Here is a 12,688-nt window from a genome sequence, read left to right as displayed (position 1 = left end):
ATTTGTTTGAGTGAGAAGCAGTTAGACTAGGATCGTTTTTCAAAATTTCATAGATTGGATGTACAACCTCTTTTATTAAATCGCGAATACCGGGCACATAATCTTGTGGTATCGCTTGTATATTTTCCGCGACAGTCTTTTCTTTATTGTTTACTTGTATTGCCGGATTACTTTGAGCATTCCCTTGTTCGGACATGCTGTTACATGAATAAAACAAGGCTTTTAGAAAAGACACACCTTTATATTACATTATTTTTGTTATATAAAGGAAAATACAACAGTCAACAACACTTTATTACAACATATTATTCTTAGTCTCTAATCGACTTCTTAACGAGATTTTTCATCTTATCACATTCTTGACTATCTTCTTTCCTATTTTCTTTTTGTCCACTCTCTCGTTCCGCAGCTCGTCCATCACCAAGTTAGGTGGGTTAGGATATCTTGTTGGTGTGGATGCGGTTGGGAAGAGATAAGCTTTTCCCTTGGATAGAGATGCGGGGGTTTGCAACGTATGCATGCATTTCCTCATCGGGAATATTGTTTGTGTAAAATTCCTCGAGAAGGTTTGCTTCTAAGCGGATATCATTAACTTGCTGGGAGATTGAAGGTCTCGGTCCAACATATGGAGGAAAATAAGGATTTTCGTTTTCCTCATCTTCTTCCTCGGGGCCCTCTTCCGATTCATATGGATTTTTGATGGGTGAATGAAATGATATATTTTCATAGGGCATGGTAACCCTCATCTTAGGTTTTTGACTTGGTCCTGCCATAGGTTGTGAAGTCTGGTATTGATAGTTCGGAGGTGGCGATCCAAAATGCCACTTGCTCTGGTCGGAGTGACACTCCATCCAATTTGATAAGTCTGAATCAGTTTCCTGCTTGATCTTACTTTGGACTTCTTGCTCCTCGGAAGGATGATAAGTTGGAATTTCGGATGGATAATACTAGGGAATGTTATCGGTAGTGTCATCAGAAATTTCAATCGGCATTTGCTAACTTCCAGGGAGATAAACGGGTTGACTCCCATATGATAGTGTCGGAATGATTGGTTGATTTTGATTGAAGAAGTTAGTATAATAGCTGTTACTACTCGCCATATATGATGGTTCGCGAATGATTGTCGGTTTGGTTCGAATGGCTACTCGGCGTCTATGACCAAGATAGTTAATATAAGACATATACACTTAGTTAGATTTAGGGACATGAAGTTTACCAATTCTATCTTATCCCTAAGAAATAATAATAAGAATAATAATAACAATAACTTAAAGGTTAAAGCTTAGGTACTAATGTTTAATACCTAATTCACTAAAACCGATGGCTCTGATACCAACCTGTCACACCCCGACTTAGGGCCTAGACGTGTGACCACAAGTTGGTACCTGTTTTGTAAATATCTAAGAGTTTATGGTTTAATTTTTAGCGGAAGACTTTAGCTTGAATATAATATTAATTTACATTGAAATTTACTTGGGAATTAAATACCCAAGTATCGGTTTGCAAAATATATGTTTCATATTACAAGAAATTTATATAAAAACGGAGTCATCTTGTAACGCGCTTCTATCTTCATAAGACTCCAATCCTTGCTATAGCTACTAATGCTTAATTACCTGGAATGGGTTGAAAAATACGTCAACTATGTGCTGGTGAACACATATGACTCTGTAAAACATTTGAATACAGTTACAATACAAACATAGTTTTCTTGACAAGCTCAGCGGAAGTATTTCTACTTCTGGTATATGTACCATTGCCCTACACACACAAATGTGTTCTCCGAGCCGCATAGCCCTTAATGGAGAACTAATTATGACCGTTAGCCCGGGACCACGTAGCCTTTGACTGTTTAGGCTGAATAGTTATGTTTGGATCCAGACACATGCGTATTCAGTCTGAGTTGATTTTATTTTCTACTCTATATTATAATGTTTTAGAGATCACGTAATCTCATGTAAATGTTGACTGACTCGTAAATATAAACACCCGTTTATCTTATCGAGTATAAATATGTTTTGAATGATTGTAAAGGTTAACGTATTAACCTGTACCGTCGGTGTGCGTTTGAAACCTTGATTGATTGATTGAGAATGATATTAACCTATACAATAATAGGTTTGTATAAATATTTTGAATGATGTTTCTTGATTAAGCTATGATTATTAAGCTTAACCTTGAAATCGTTAATCTTTGTTTGTGAAAGAAAACACTTGGTTTTATGTGACGCTTGATATAGCATGATTTGGCTTAATAGGTGATAACACGTTGGTAAGTTTCTTCAGGTAAGTAAACGGGTCCCTCAGTTGATTGGGATTTGTACGAATTACTTTTCCTTAGGCAAGAAACTTACTACTAATGATATCCCCCTTACAGTTTACTACATGCCGGTCAAAGTATATCTTTGTTAACATTACTTCATTATGAAGTACCGTTTATGAAAACTTGTTTGAGAATGTTTATAAAATACTCTCAAGGTTAAAGGTTAAAGGCCATAGCCTCGACTGATGTCTAAGCTATAATTTGAATAACTTAAACGTAATTCCTACCTTAGTACGAATACTTGGAATGATAATACTAAGAAGAACTTGATGGTAGGATCTTGATCTACTCGCTTATGTGGTTACTACTCATTTATGACTTCGTTTCTTGCACGAACTTCTAGAAAATGGCACGTCAGCTCGTCACGGCAATTGGGCACGCCTCTCTAATTTAACTATGTGAAGTGGAGTGTGATTTTGGGATGAGAAGACCTCATACCCGTCACCCCCTTTTATAGGCATTGTTGGTAACCCGTCGCGATACGCGAGGGGTTCCTCTTTAACCCGTCGCGTATCGCGGAGCCACAATTTTAGCCACCATGCCACGTTGTGACACGTGGCCTGTCATATTGTGCCACGTGTTGACACGTGGTTGGACACGTGTCTCAGTTACATAGCCTAGTCATCGCGATGCACGATGATCGTATGTGTTTAGGCCATCGCGTATAGCGAACCGCCCAAACTTTGACTTCTGTGTAAGTTCATAGCGCTACGCGATGGGCTTAGTGCCTATCCCATCGCGTATCACGATGGATACATTTTTTAGAATTTTTAAGTTTAAGTCCCTAAACTTTTAAAGTTAGTATATTTGGCTAAATTCTTAAAGGGTTATTTACGCGGTGTTACACTTGCCCAATTTATCGCAAGGTCTGTTTGGATTCTTTTGGAGACCATGCAGTGCATTGCAAAGAATTGCCTGATTTTAAATACATACATGATTTGGTTAGGGATGTTCTGTGTGATGTTCTTAAACGGGCAGAGATTTCTACTAAAAAGAAGGCTCCTATTAACTTTCTCACGGATCCTCTTGAAGGGAGATCTACTTTACGACCAGCTGACATTCTTGTGTTCGGGTGGACATGGGGAAAACACGCTTGTGTGGATCTTACAGGAGTGTCTCCTCTTGTTGGGCTCAGGGACTGTGGGTTTGTTGTCGGTCAGGCTGCGTTGATGGTTGAATCGGGCGAAGTTGTTAAACACGAGAAAACTTGTTTTGAGAATCAACATGTCTTTCTCCCATTTGCTTTTAATACATTTGGGTTTCTGATCCTAGAGGCTGTGACTTTTTTGGGTAGGGTTCAGCATGCTGTACACGGGACCTCTTCGGCTCCTAGGTCCCAAAGCTTCATTTTTAGTAATTGGCTTTGCTATTCAAAAGGGGGTTGCGGCGCAACTTGTTGTCCATTTGCCTGCCACTTAATTGTAATCATAGTTAATTCCAATGAACATGTTGATCAAGTCAAATATAAGTTGGTCTAATGAATTTTATGCAAACATATGTCAAACTAACTTTGAGATAGGTTCTCTAAGCTGTTTATCTGAAGTCATAATTCAGTCAGAATACGTCCAAAACACTTGATTCTTCTTCTGGAACGTATGAGCCTAGAAAAATTCTGAGCTGGTCTTATGTGATTCTCCCAAGCATACAATTTCTAATAATTTCCTGTGTAAGCCGCCATTGAATAATCGCTGAAGCTACCTTTCAGTGATCCGAGATTTTTCATAATTTTTGTACACACTTTTGCAACAAAGTAAATATATGTTTTAGTTGCCGAGACATATAGGAACATGTGAATTTGTAATATACCCGATAATATTGACCCATTTACCCAATTATATACCCGATATACCCGACATGACCTTTATTTATATATATTTATATAGTTTTTTTTATTTAATAAGTTCTATTATATTAAATAAAAGGACACAATTACAATAGAGAGGTAGATAAGCGGGCAACAAGTTGTGCCGTCACCCCCTTTTGAATGGCAAACCTGATCCTACTGAAAACAATTCTTTGGCGTCGATAAGCTATTGTGCATGACCCGTTGAACTCTTTTAAGAAAATTAATAGCTTCGGTGGCAAGGGAACCAGATGTATCAAAAGAAAAATGTATGAAGACGTGTTGATTCTTGACACATACTTTCTCATGCTTATTTTTCCTGATTCCACCTTCAACACATCATGCCTAACAACAAACCCGGTATCCCTAAGCCCAACAAGGGGATACTCTAGTAAGGTCAATACAAGCGTGCTTTCTCCTTACCCATCCAAACACAAGAACGTCTGCTGGCCAAAGAGTAAACCTCCCTTCAAGGGGATTTAACAGGAAATTCACATGAGCTTTTTTTATCTTTTTATATAGTACATTATAATTTCTAAATATATTAAATCAAATTAAATTATATAATATGAAACTTGAACATGGAGTTTCTCTTATTTCTGTAATCTAGCGACTCTTTTTTTTTTAATAGTGAACTTCATACACCACAAGCCCAGCGACAATTACATAAACCAACACTCCTCCACCGTGAACAACCGATTACATGAAAGCATATTTACATCAACTAAGTCGACGTTACCCCTGTGTTTCTGATTTCTATAAATTTTTGAATATATTTATTATATACATAAATCCTACAGAAAATCCAAAACCCGACGAGTAATTACCCGATAAATACCCAACCCGACCTAAACCCGAACCATTGCCATCCCTACTTTTGCTTCCGCATTATTTACTTTAAATAGCTTCCGCAGGTTTTTAAACTTTTTGAATGATTTTCACTACTCATGTTAAATGACGTTTAACATTATTTTGAATTAATTTTGTGACATGACTAGTGGCCGGATCCTGGCGTGTTACACTCCTCATAGTAAAACCCCGCAAGTGGAGAATTGAGGGCTTGACATGGTATGCGGAATCCAGTTTAAAAACAAGTGTAAACTTGCAACTCCACAAGCAATGATTTCTGGAGTGCTTTCCGAAATATCCTTAAAATATTAAAAATCATTTTCAAGGAAGTTTTATACTTCATTTTGTTAACTTAAATGTGTGGATATGTTGTAGAATTGATTGATTTTCTTGATTTTCACTGATCTCTAGTTTAGTCTCCATTTTTTAAAAGTTGTTCATGCATGTACGGCTTTTATTAATATAATGGCAGTTGACTTAAATTATTAGACCAAACTATTATTTGACTTTTTTTTAATCAGGAAAATGTCTCCATCAAAAAATGCCTTGTGGGCTAATTCAAAAACAACTGTAACTCAATTTTATAATAATATAATGGTAATTATATAAAACAGTTGTAATTATACTTTTTTAATTATTTAAGCAGGACCAATGAGGTTGGTGATCCATCAGGAAGGGTCGGAGGCAATACTTTTAAACAATGATCGGGAGTCTGAAATTAATATTGATCTGTCAATTCAGATTCTAAGTCACAAGTTGGTGAACTTGAGCGGCTAATAATGACAAGTCGGTCATAGTTGGTTATATTTTCTAATTGTTTTTATAACTTTTATTTGGTAATGTTTTGGATAACAAACTATGTTAGTGGATATAAACCAAGTCATGGTTAGGCATTATAGAATATGTGAGATGCAACTAAGTTAGGGTTCATCTAGTTCATCGAGAGTCAAACCGAGTTAGAGTTTATCAAAAAGAATCAAACCGAGTTAGGACTTGAGAGTCTGAAATTACGTCCAAGAACCCTGCCATCGCAACATGGTTAGTTTGTTACCTAGTTTTATATTAAAGTTGTTATAAGGGAACTTGTGTCATTATTATCGATCATAAGTTCTTAGATATAAACATCTGAAAGCCTCTTAATTACATAGAAACACGTTGGTGAAGCAATCATGTATAATCAATAATGTACATAAAGCTTGGCAAGCTTAAAACCTGGGTTTGAATCCCCTCCTAGGCTGATTTGATGTTCTTCTTTTTGGCTTTCACACACTTTGCTTATTGGTTTAATAGTTTTGTAAAACCCTTCACAAACTTGAATTAAATAGTTATCAGAAATAATATTTAACTTTGAATGTTATATAAATTAATATTAATGAATTTCAATAAGAATTACCATAAATTACCGAATCCATACCGACCGAGTTTGCGTGAAGTCCTGCCATCACAACTAGCTCTTATTAAAATCAAAAGTCATAGGTAGTGTTAGTTAATATAAATCAAGTACAACTTAAACCGTTGGTGTTCAACATCAATATGCCATTTATTTAAAGCGATCCAAGGACTGGCATATCCTGCATACAATTGAAGAAAAATGAGAAATGAAAAAGGTATCCGAGTCTCTTAATACGTTTTACTTGCATATGTTAGATTTCTTACGCTTTAATTACATTTGTGTGTCCTTTTCAGAAATTGAAGAGGTAACCGTTCCTCTTGATGGTGACAATAGTAAAAACGAGAAGGAAGAATTTTCACCAATTTACAAGGTTCCTAGTAGGCTCAGAGACATCAACACAAACCCGTTCGTCCCCCGGGTGGTCTCTATTGGACCTCTGCACAAAGGAGGTGCAAATTTGAAATTAATGGAAGACATGAAAAAGACTTACCGGGACGAGCTACTGGCTAAGGTAGGCTCCCCGCCTGAAACATTAAGCATGTGTATGAACAAAGTGAGTGATTCAATTAACAAAATAAAGAAGTGTTATTCTGAGAAAAAGGCGAGCGATTTACCTAATGATAAACTTGCTGAAATGATGGTTATGGATGCTTGTTTCATACTTCACTTCATTTATAAGCTTACTGAATTCGACAACTTTCTTTCAGACAACAGATTGCGGAGCAGGTCTATTGCTCTGGACCTGGTGTTACTAGAAAATCAAATCCCTTTTTTTGTTCTCAAAGATATCTATGACCTCATTTTTAAAACATTGGAATCGGAATCAAGACCCAGTCTAAGTTCCATGCTTCATGATTTACTAGAACGTGTCAATCCTTTTCTTGATAAATTAAAACTTAAAGAACTCTCTGCTGAAAACCCCCCTTATCACATTCTTGGTCTTCTACACGAATTTTACAATCATAATACTTCTGGCCCACCAAAAATAGAAGCAATTCTGAAAGTCCACTCGGACTCGGCTGTAGGACTGCACAAAGTTGGGGTGAGGTTTAGGCCCAATCAAAACATGAGTTGGCCATTGGCTATGGACTTCGAACAATCTACTCTTAGAATGCCAAGAGTGCTTCTTGACAATTTCTTTGAAGTGGTTATGAGGAACCTCATTGCATATGAGCAGTATTCTTATGGAGTTAAGAACTATGTTGCATCATATGCCATGGCCTTGGATATGTTAGCTGCTACTCCAGCAGACGTTGCCAAGTTGGCCGAATCGGATGTCCTCGTTAGCAACTTGGGCTCATACGAAAAGGCTTTAAATATGATAAGCAGCATATGCAAAGATGTCACTTTCCTAGATTTCTATTACATTGAATGTTGGCAAAAAGTAAAAAATCACACCGATAGCTACTGGTCTACAAATTATGTGATGGAAGGCAATTGCTCTATTTGTTGGAATTATACTGTTTGCTGTTGCCGTGATTCAGTTTGCTCTTCGAATTGTCGATTTTACAGAATTTCATTGAGCCGAAATTTAACTACTCAGATTCTACCATTTGATGTCAGTTTCATTATGTTGTTGAACGTAATTCAAATTATCTTGGCAGCTTGAATTTGGAGCCGTTTTGATTCTACTGGAAGATTGCTAAGTTGATGAAAGAAGTCCTAGTCTTTTTGGGACTAGTTTCTTGATTTATCATTTTGTTCTCTCAGTTTCTGCTTGGGTCATTTGTTATTTTCTTCCTGTTTTGTAATACTATATAAGCATGGTCATGGGTCATTAATAAAGCAATCAAGTTCTTGTGTTTATTGCCTGTCTTCATTGTTTGTTAATTTGTGTTTTAGTCTAGACAATAGTTTATGTTAAATTAACTTCTAATGAGTACTATCCTAAGTTCTTAGTAATGGATCACGATTTCCTTCGGTGTATAAATCGATATCACACCAGTTCATGCCATATATACAAGGCATATATAGTGATCTTCATCTTTTATGTAAAGAATTTATTTTGGTTTACATATTATCTCAACATGTACCATTGCATACACACAATCACTTGTCACACACATGTAAAAAAAGTTCAAGTGTTTGATTTGTTCCAACATTGTAGACTTGTAGTATGATCAGATTGGTCTTGAATGTGGGAGTCTTTACTGTATGTGCTATCTAATAAGCAATACCTCAAGAACAACATCAGCAACTCCTACCCAACTTCCGTTTTAATTAAATTATTATACTTACTAATAATACGTTACTAACACATTATATTATATTATATTATATTATATTATATATATATATTAATTTGAAAGGTCGGTGACACTCACATATGGTTACTGTACTACCCCGAAAAGTTATGAAGCATGCGATACAAGTTGTTGATGCGTTAATGTTGGCAGCTTCATATTGGTTGGTTGGTTTGTGCGGTGCTTCTTCTGATAATGTTCTGCACGTCATATGCTATGGCCGGTGCTTCTTACTCCATCTTTCCACTTTATGGTTTTCTCACCACCGATTGCCATAATCTTCATCATCGCCGATTGTTACTGGATTCGGTCTACGAAACCTAGGTGACGATCATGTGGTGTGGAGAGGTGATGACTGTTAAATCTAGGGTTTCTTACGCCGGTTGCTGCCTCCCAGTCTGTCGTTATCACTGCTCTTTCCGTCTACTATCGTTGCCGGGTTCCACATTAGGGCTGATGCTTAGGTTTTATCTGCTCAACGATTTAAACATTAGGCTGTGATGAACAAGTTATTTGACTAACAGCCAGGTTTACACTTGGCTTGGCATATGCATAGGATGGCAATTGGGTACTCCATTTGCAACCTGTCTTGCAGCCATATTTGTGTAATCGTGTTGCTTTGATGCTCAAACAAGTCTGAGCCTTAATTCATATTCCAATATCCATTAATATGCATCTTTGTTATCTTAAATTCACAAGGGCAGTTTGGTATTTTTAAATGAATTGATGTTTTAGTAAACGGGCTTGGTTCAGTTAATTTCGAACTGTCTCTGGTCACTACTATTTCACATTTTTCAAATCACAAATGCTAGAGGTTTTTTTTTTTTTTTTTTGCACTACTAGGTTGAGATTGTGCAAAATTTTCAAGTTAACACATGGATAAGGAAAGTATACCAAAGAATTAATAACAACACTTAATGTTATTGAAATTTGGTTTGTGTAAATATGCAATTTATGTTAGTAAGGCGTCATCTATCGTTTCCGGGTTCTGATTAAGAACCTCTGGTGACGGTGGGCTGTATGTTGTGATTGCAGATTGTCGATCATTTATCGTTGAGCGGAGGTGATTGTCATGCGCTGTTTTGTCGACGCCTTTGGGTTGGCTTGGTTGGTAAGGGCTATGATGATCACGTATTTGAGCCTATGCGTTTAAAATCAAAATCTTACATCCTGTTACCGGTGGCTTTCTGTCGCGGTGGCGTATTGAGTTGGTTTGGATGATAAGGCTATGAGGATGACATATCTGAGCCTATTTGTGATTTTATCGCTTACAAGCTTTTATTCTTCATTGGTTCTATTATGTTTTTATTAGCTTTGTCAAATTGGATAATGAATAATACGGGCTTACCTGCGTTTGACAACTTTGGGTCGGTTAGGTTGACTAAGGCTATGATGATCACGCATCTGAGCCTATTTGTGAACTAACTTACGTTAATCGTATAAAGGCCGGCGTGATTTGTTCGTGTTAACATTGAATCAAAATTGTTTGGTTGGTTTGCATTGTCTGATGACATGGTTTGTAATTGTGCTAAAAAGCTCAGGTCAGTTGTACTCTTGATACAATGAAGCGGTGTTGAGTCATATCAATACAACGACTCTGAGTCGGTTTTGATGATAAAGGCTATGATGATTACGTATCTGAGCCTATTTTTGATTCTGTCTCTTGTCAAATTCTCTTTTAAACGAATAGCTTTTGTCAATGGTTTGATGACCCCACTGCAACGCATGGGTTTCAAGTTTGTCTTTGTGTGAGTTACGCATACAGAAAATGATTATCTTTTAACAAATTACCAAGAGTTTATTAATATTATTAAAAAGGATAATGCATTTGCATTAGTAGTAAAGTGTTTGCTCCTGAGTTTCAAATTTATGAAATTTACTTAAATATATGTTGAAATATGTGTTCATATATGAGGTCGATTATGATTATTGTAGATGTTTTGATTTGAAATTATGATGATATCTTACATCATGTGATTGTGTTACTTAAACAAACTGAATGATACACTTGAAGCTTGAGATATTCAATCTGCAGGGATAACATGAGAAAATCAAGTGTAAGAATATTGTACATCAGCAACAATATAAGAAAAGACATCAAGTGCAGATCTTACAAGTATTATATGTTGCAAAAAATATTATGTAATGTGTACTTTATGTAAAAATAAATAACTTGCATTCTGAGACGGTTTGTGATGCATTATGGACCTTGACTTTGAGACATATAAGTTACTGAGCCAATAAAATGTACTTTAATTCATTTAGCAGTTTGATTTCGGGTATGGTGAAACGAGCATGACAGGCAACACGAACTTTTAGCCTGCAACACAAACTTGACGTATGCATTACTAAAACGTCCTCTCGCCACAATACACAATGTAATTCCCAATTTCACGACCCGACACGCGCTGCCACAATACACTTCACGACCCCGCCGCAGAGCGCGGGTACAACACCTAGTTACTTTTAATTTTGAACGACGAATTTATGTCATCTGAGAATTTTGGATCGAAGACCTCCCAACCTGTTGGTGTTTTAAATTATGCTTTGGCTTTGCTAATGGACCACCAACACCATTGGCTATTAATACATTACTTCTTAAGTATGTTTTAATTAATTTGAATATTTTGTGTTCTAATGTATTATGAAAATTATATATAAAGAGTAAGAAATATTAGATTTTCATATATTAAAAAGTTGCTTTTAAATAACAATAACTATTATTTCTACTTAAAATGCTAACACTATGAATTATTTGTTAATTTATAAACGTAAAAAATGTCAATTTTTTTTTTAAAAAAAAAGCAAAGGAAAAAATACAAATAAATAAATATAAGTTTTTAGTCCATGTTATTATTTTCGTACGTAAAAGCTAGAATCTTGTTTCTGTTTTAGATCATTTTCGTTGATTAATTAGCAAGTTAGGATTAATACGCAAGTTCAGTGTTATTAAGTGACTTGAAACTTGAAAGAATCATCTTACAATAACTATATATTAAAAGCTTAGTGTATTGTGGTATAATTAGTGCATTGATAAGAACATATACTAATTTTCGTGTTTTCCATATATTTGTTGCAAAGTTAATTGTTAAGTTATTCTTTTAATCTGGCAAGGATTTCTATTTTTAGTGTTTTATACCAGAAGACGTACGTCATCCCTTTTGAAGGGTCCTTGTTCCTTAGAAGACGAAATTGCTGGCTTGGAAACAACTCATTATAACATTATTCATGCTGGCCTTACTAAGTTTAATTCCCAAACTATATTTTAGCCTACCAGTATTTACATTAGCAATTTCCATGTACAACTGGACAAAGTCGGGTACTCGGGGTAAATATTAGGCCGAATAAATTAAACTTGACTTGCCCAATGGGGCTATGAAGTTCAATATTCCTTGACCTCACATTGTACTCTCATAATGTCAGTCGTGCGTGTTGATCAGAATGGCAATTTCTTTGAAGTTGTCTAAAGGAATCTCATTGTGTACGACCTAGCATTAATTACTCTCCAGCTGATTATTGCCAAGTTAAGAATACCATGTGTCATTGTCAGCCACTTTGGGTCAAACTAAAAGGCTACAAAAATAATAAGCAGCATATGCAAAGTTTTATGTCAACTTTGCTAGATTTCTTTTGCTAGTCGTGACAGTTACAAGTCACTAACCGAGAGATTTGACGTGTTGAAGCAAATTCAGCCAACGTATTTCACTACTCCATGGAAGGCAATTGCTAGCTCGTCTACTTCCTGTCGTTCAGTTCCTTTTTTCGTGTCAAATATAAAATGCGTCATTGCTTTGATCTTGAAGCGCTCATTTGATCAGATTTATACCATTTGATCTTGATAATTGGTTAATCACTGAATCTGAAGGAAATGGCCAAGAAGATCGAAACTAATCAATACATAATCACAATAAATAATACAAATATCATTTACTAACATAGTGGTTGACTAAGACTCCCCCTAAATCTTTGATGCAGTTTCGACTAGCAATCAAATGAATCAATAACACAATGATTTCATTCAAACGATTCAAACCGAAT

At 35.9% G+C, this 12,688-nt stretch overlaps 1 pseudogene; it reads left to right on the top strand.

The window, feature by feature from the left end:
* The first annotated feature begins 4,936 nt into the window (after positions 1-4,936).
* Positions 4,937-7,930, top strand: LOC143588685 (UPF0481 protein At3g47200-like; annotated as a pseudogene).
* The last annotated feature ends 4,758 nt before the right edge of the window (positions 7,931-12,688 follow it).

The sequence above is a fragment of the Bidens hawaiensis genome, unplaced genomic scaffold (assembly GCF_021521415.1).
Source record: "Bidens hawaiensis isolate Kalapana, Puna unplaced genomic scaffold, B.hawaiensis_p1.1 tig00036709_1, whole genome shotgun sequence".
Classification (NCBI taxonomy): Eukaryota; Viridiplantae; Streptophyta; class Magnoliopsida; order Asterales; family Asteraceae; genus Bidens; species Bidens hawaiensis.
This window is presented reverse-complemented; position numbering and strand designations above follow the sequence as displayed.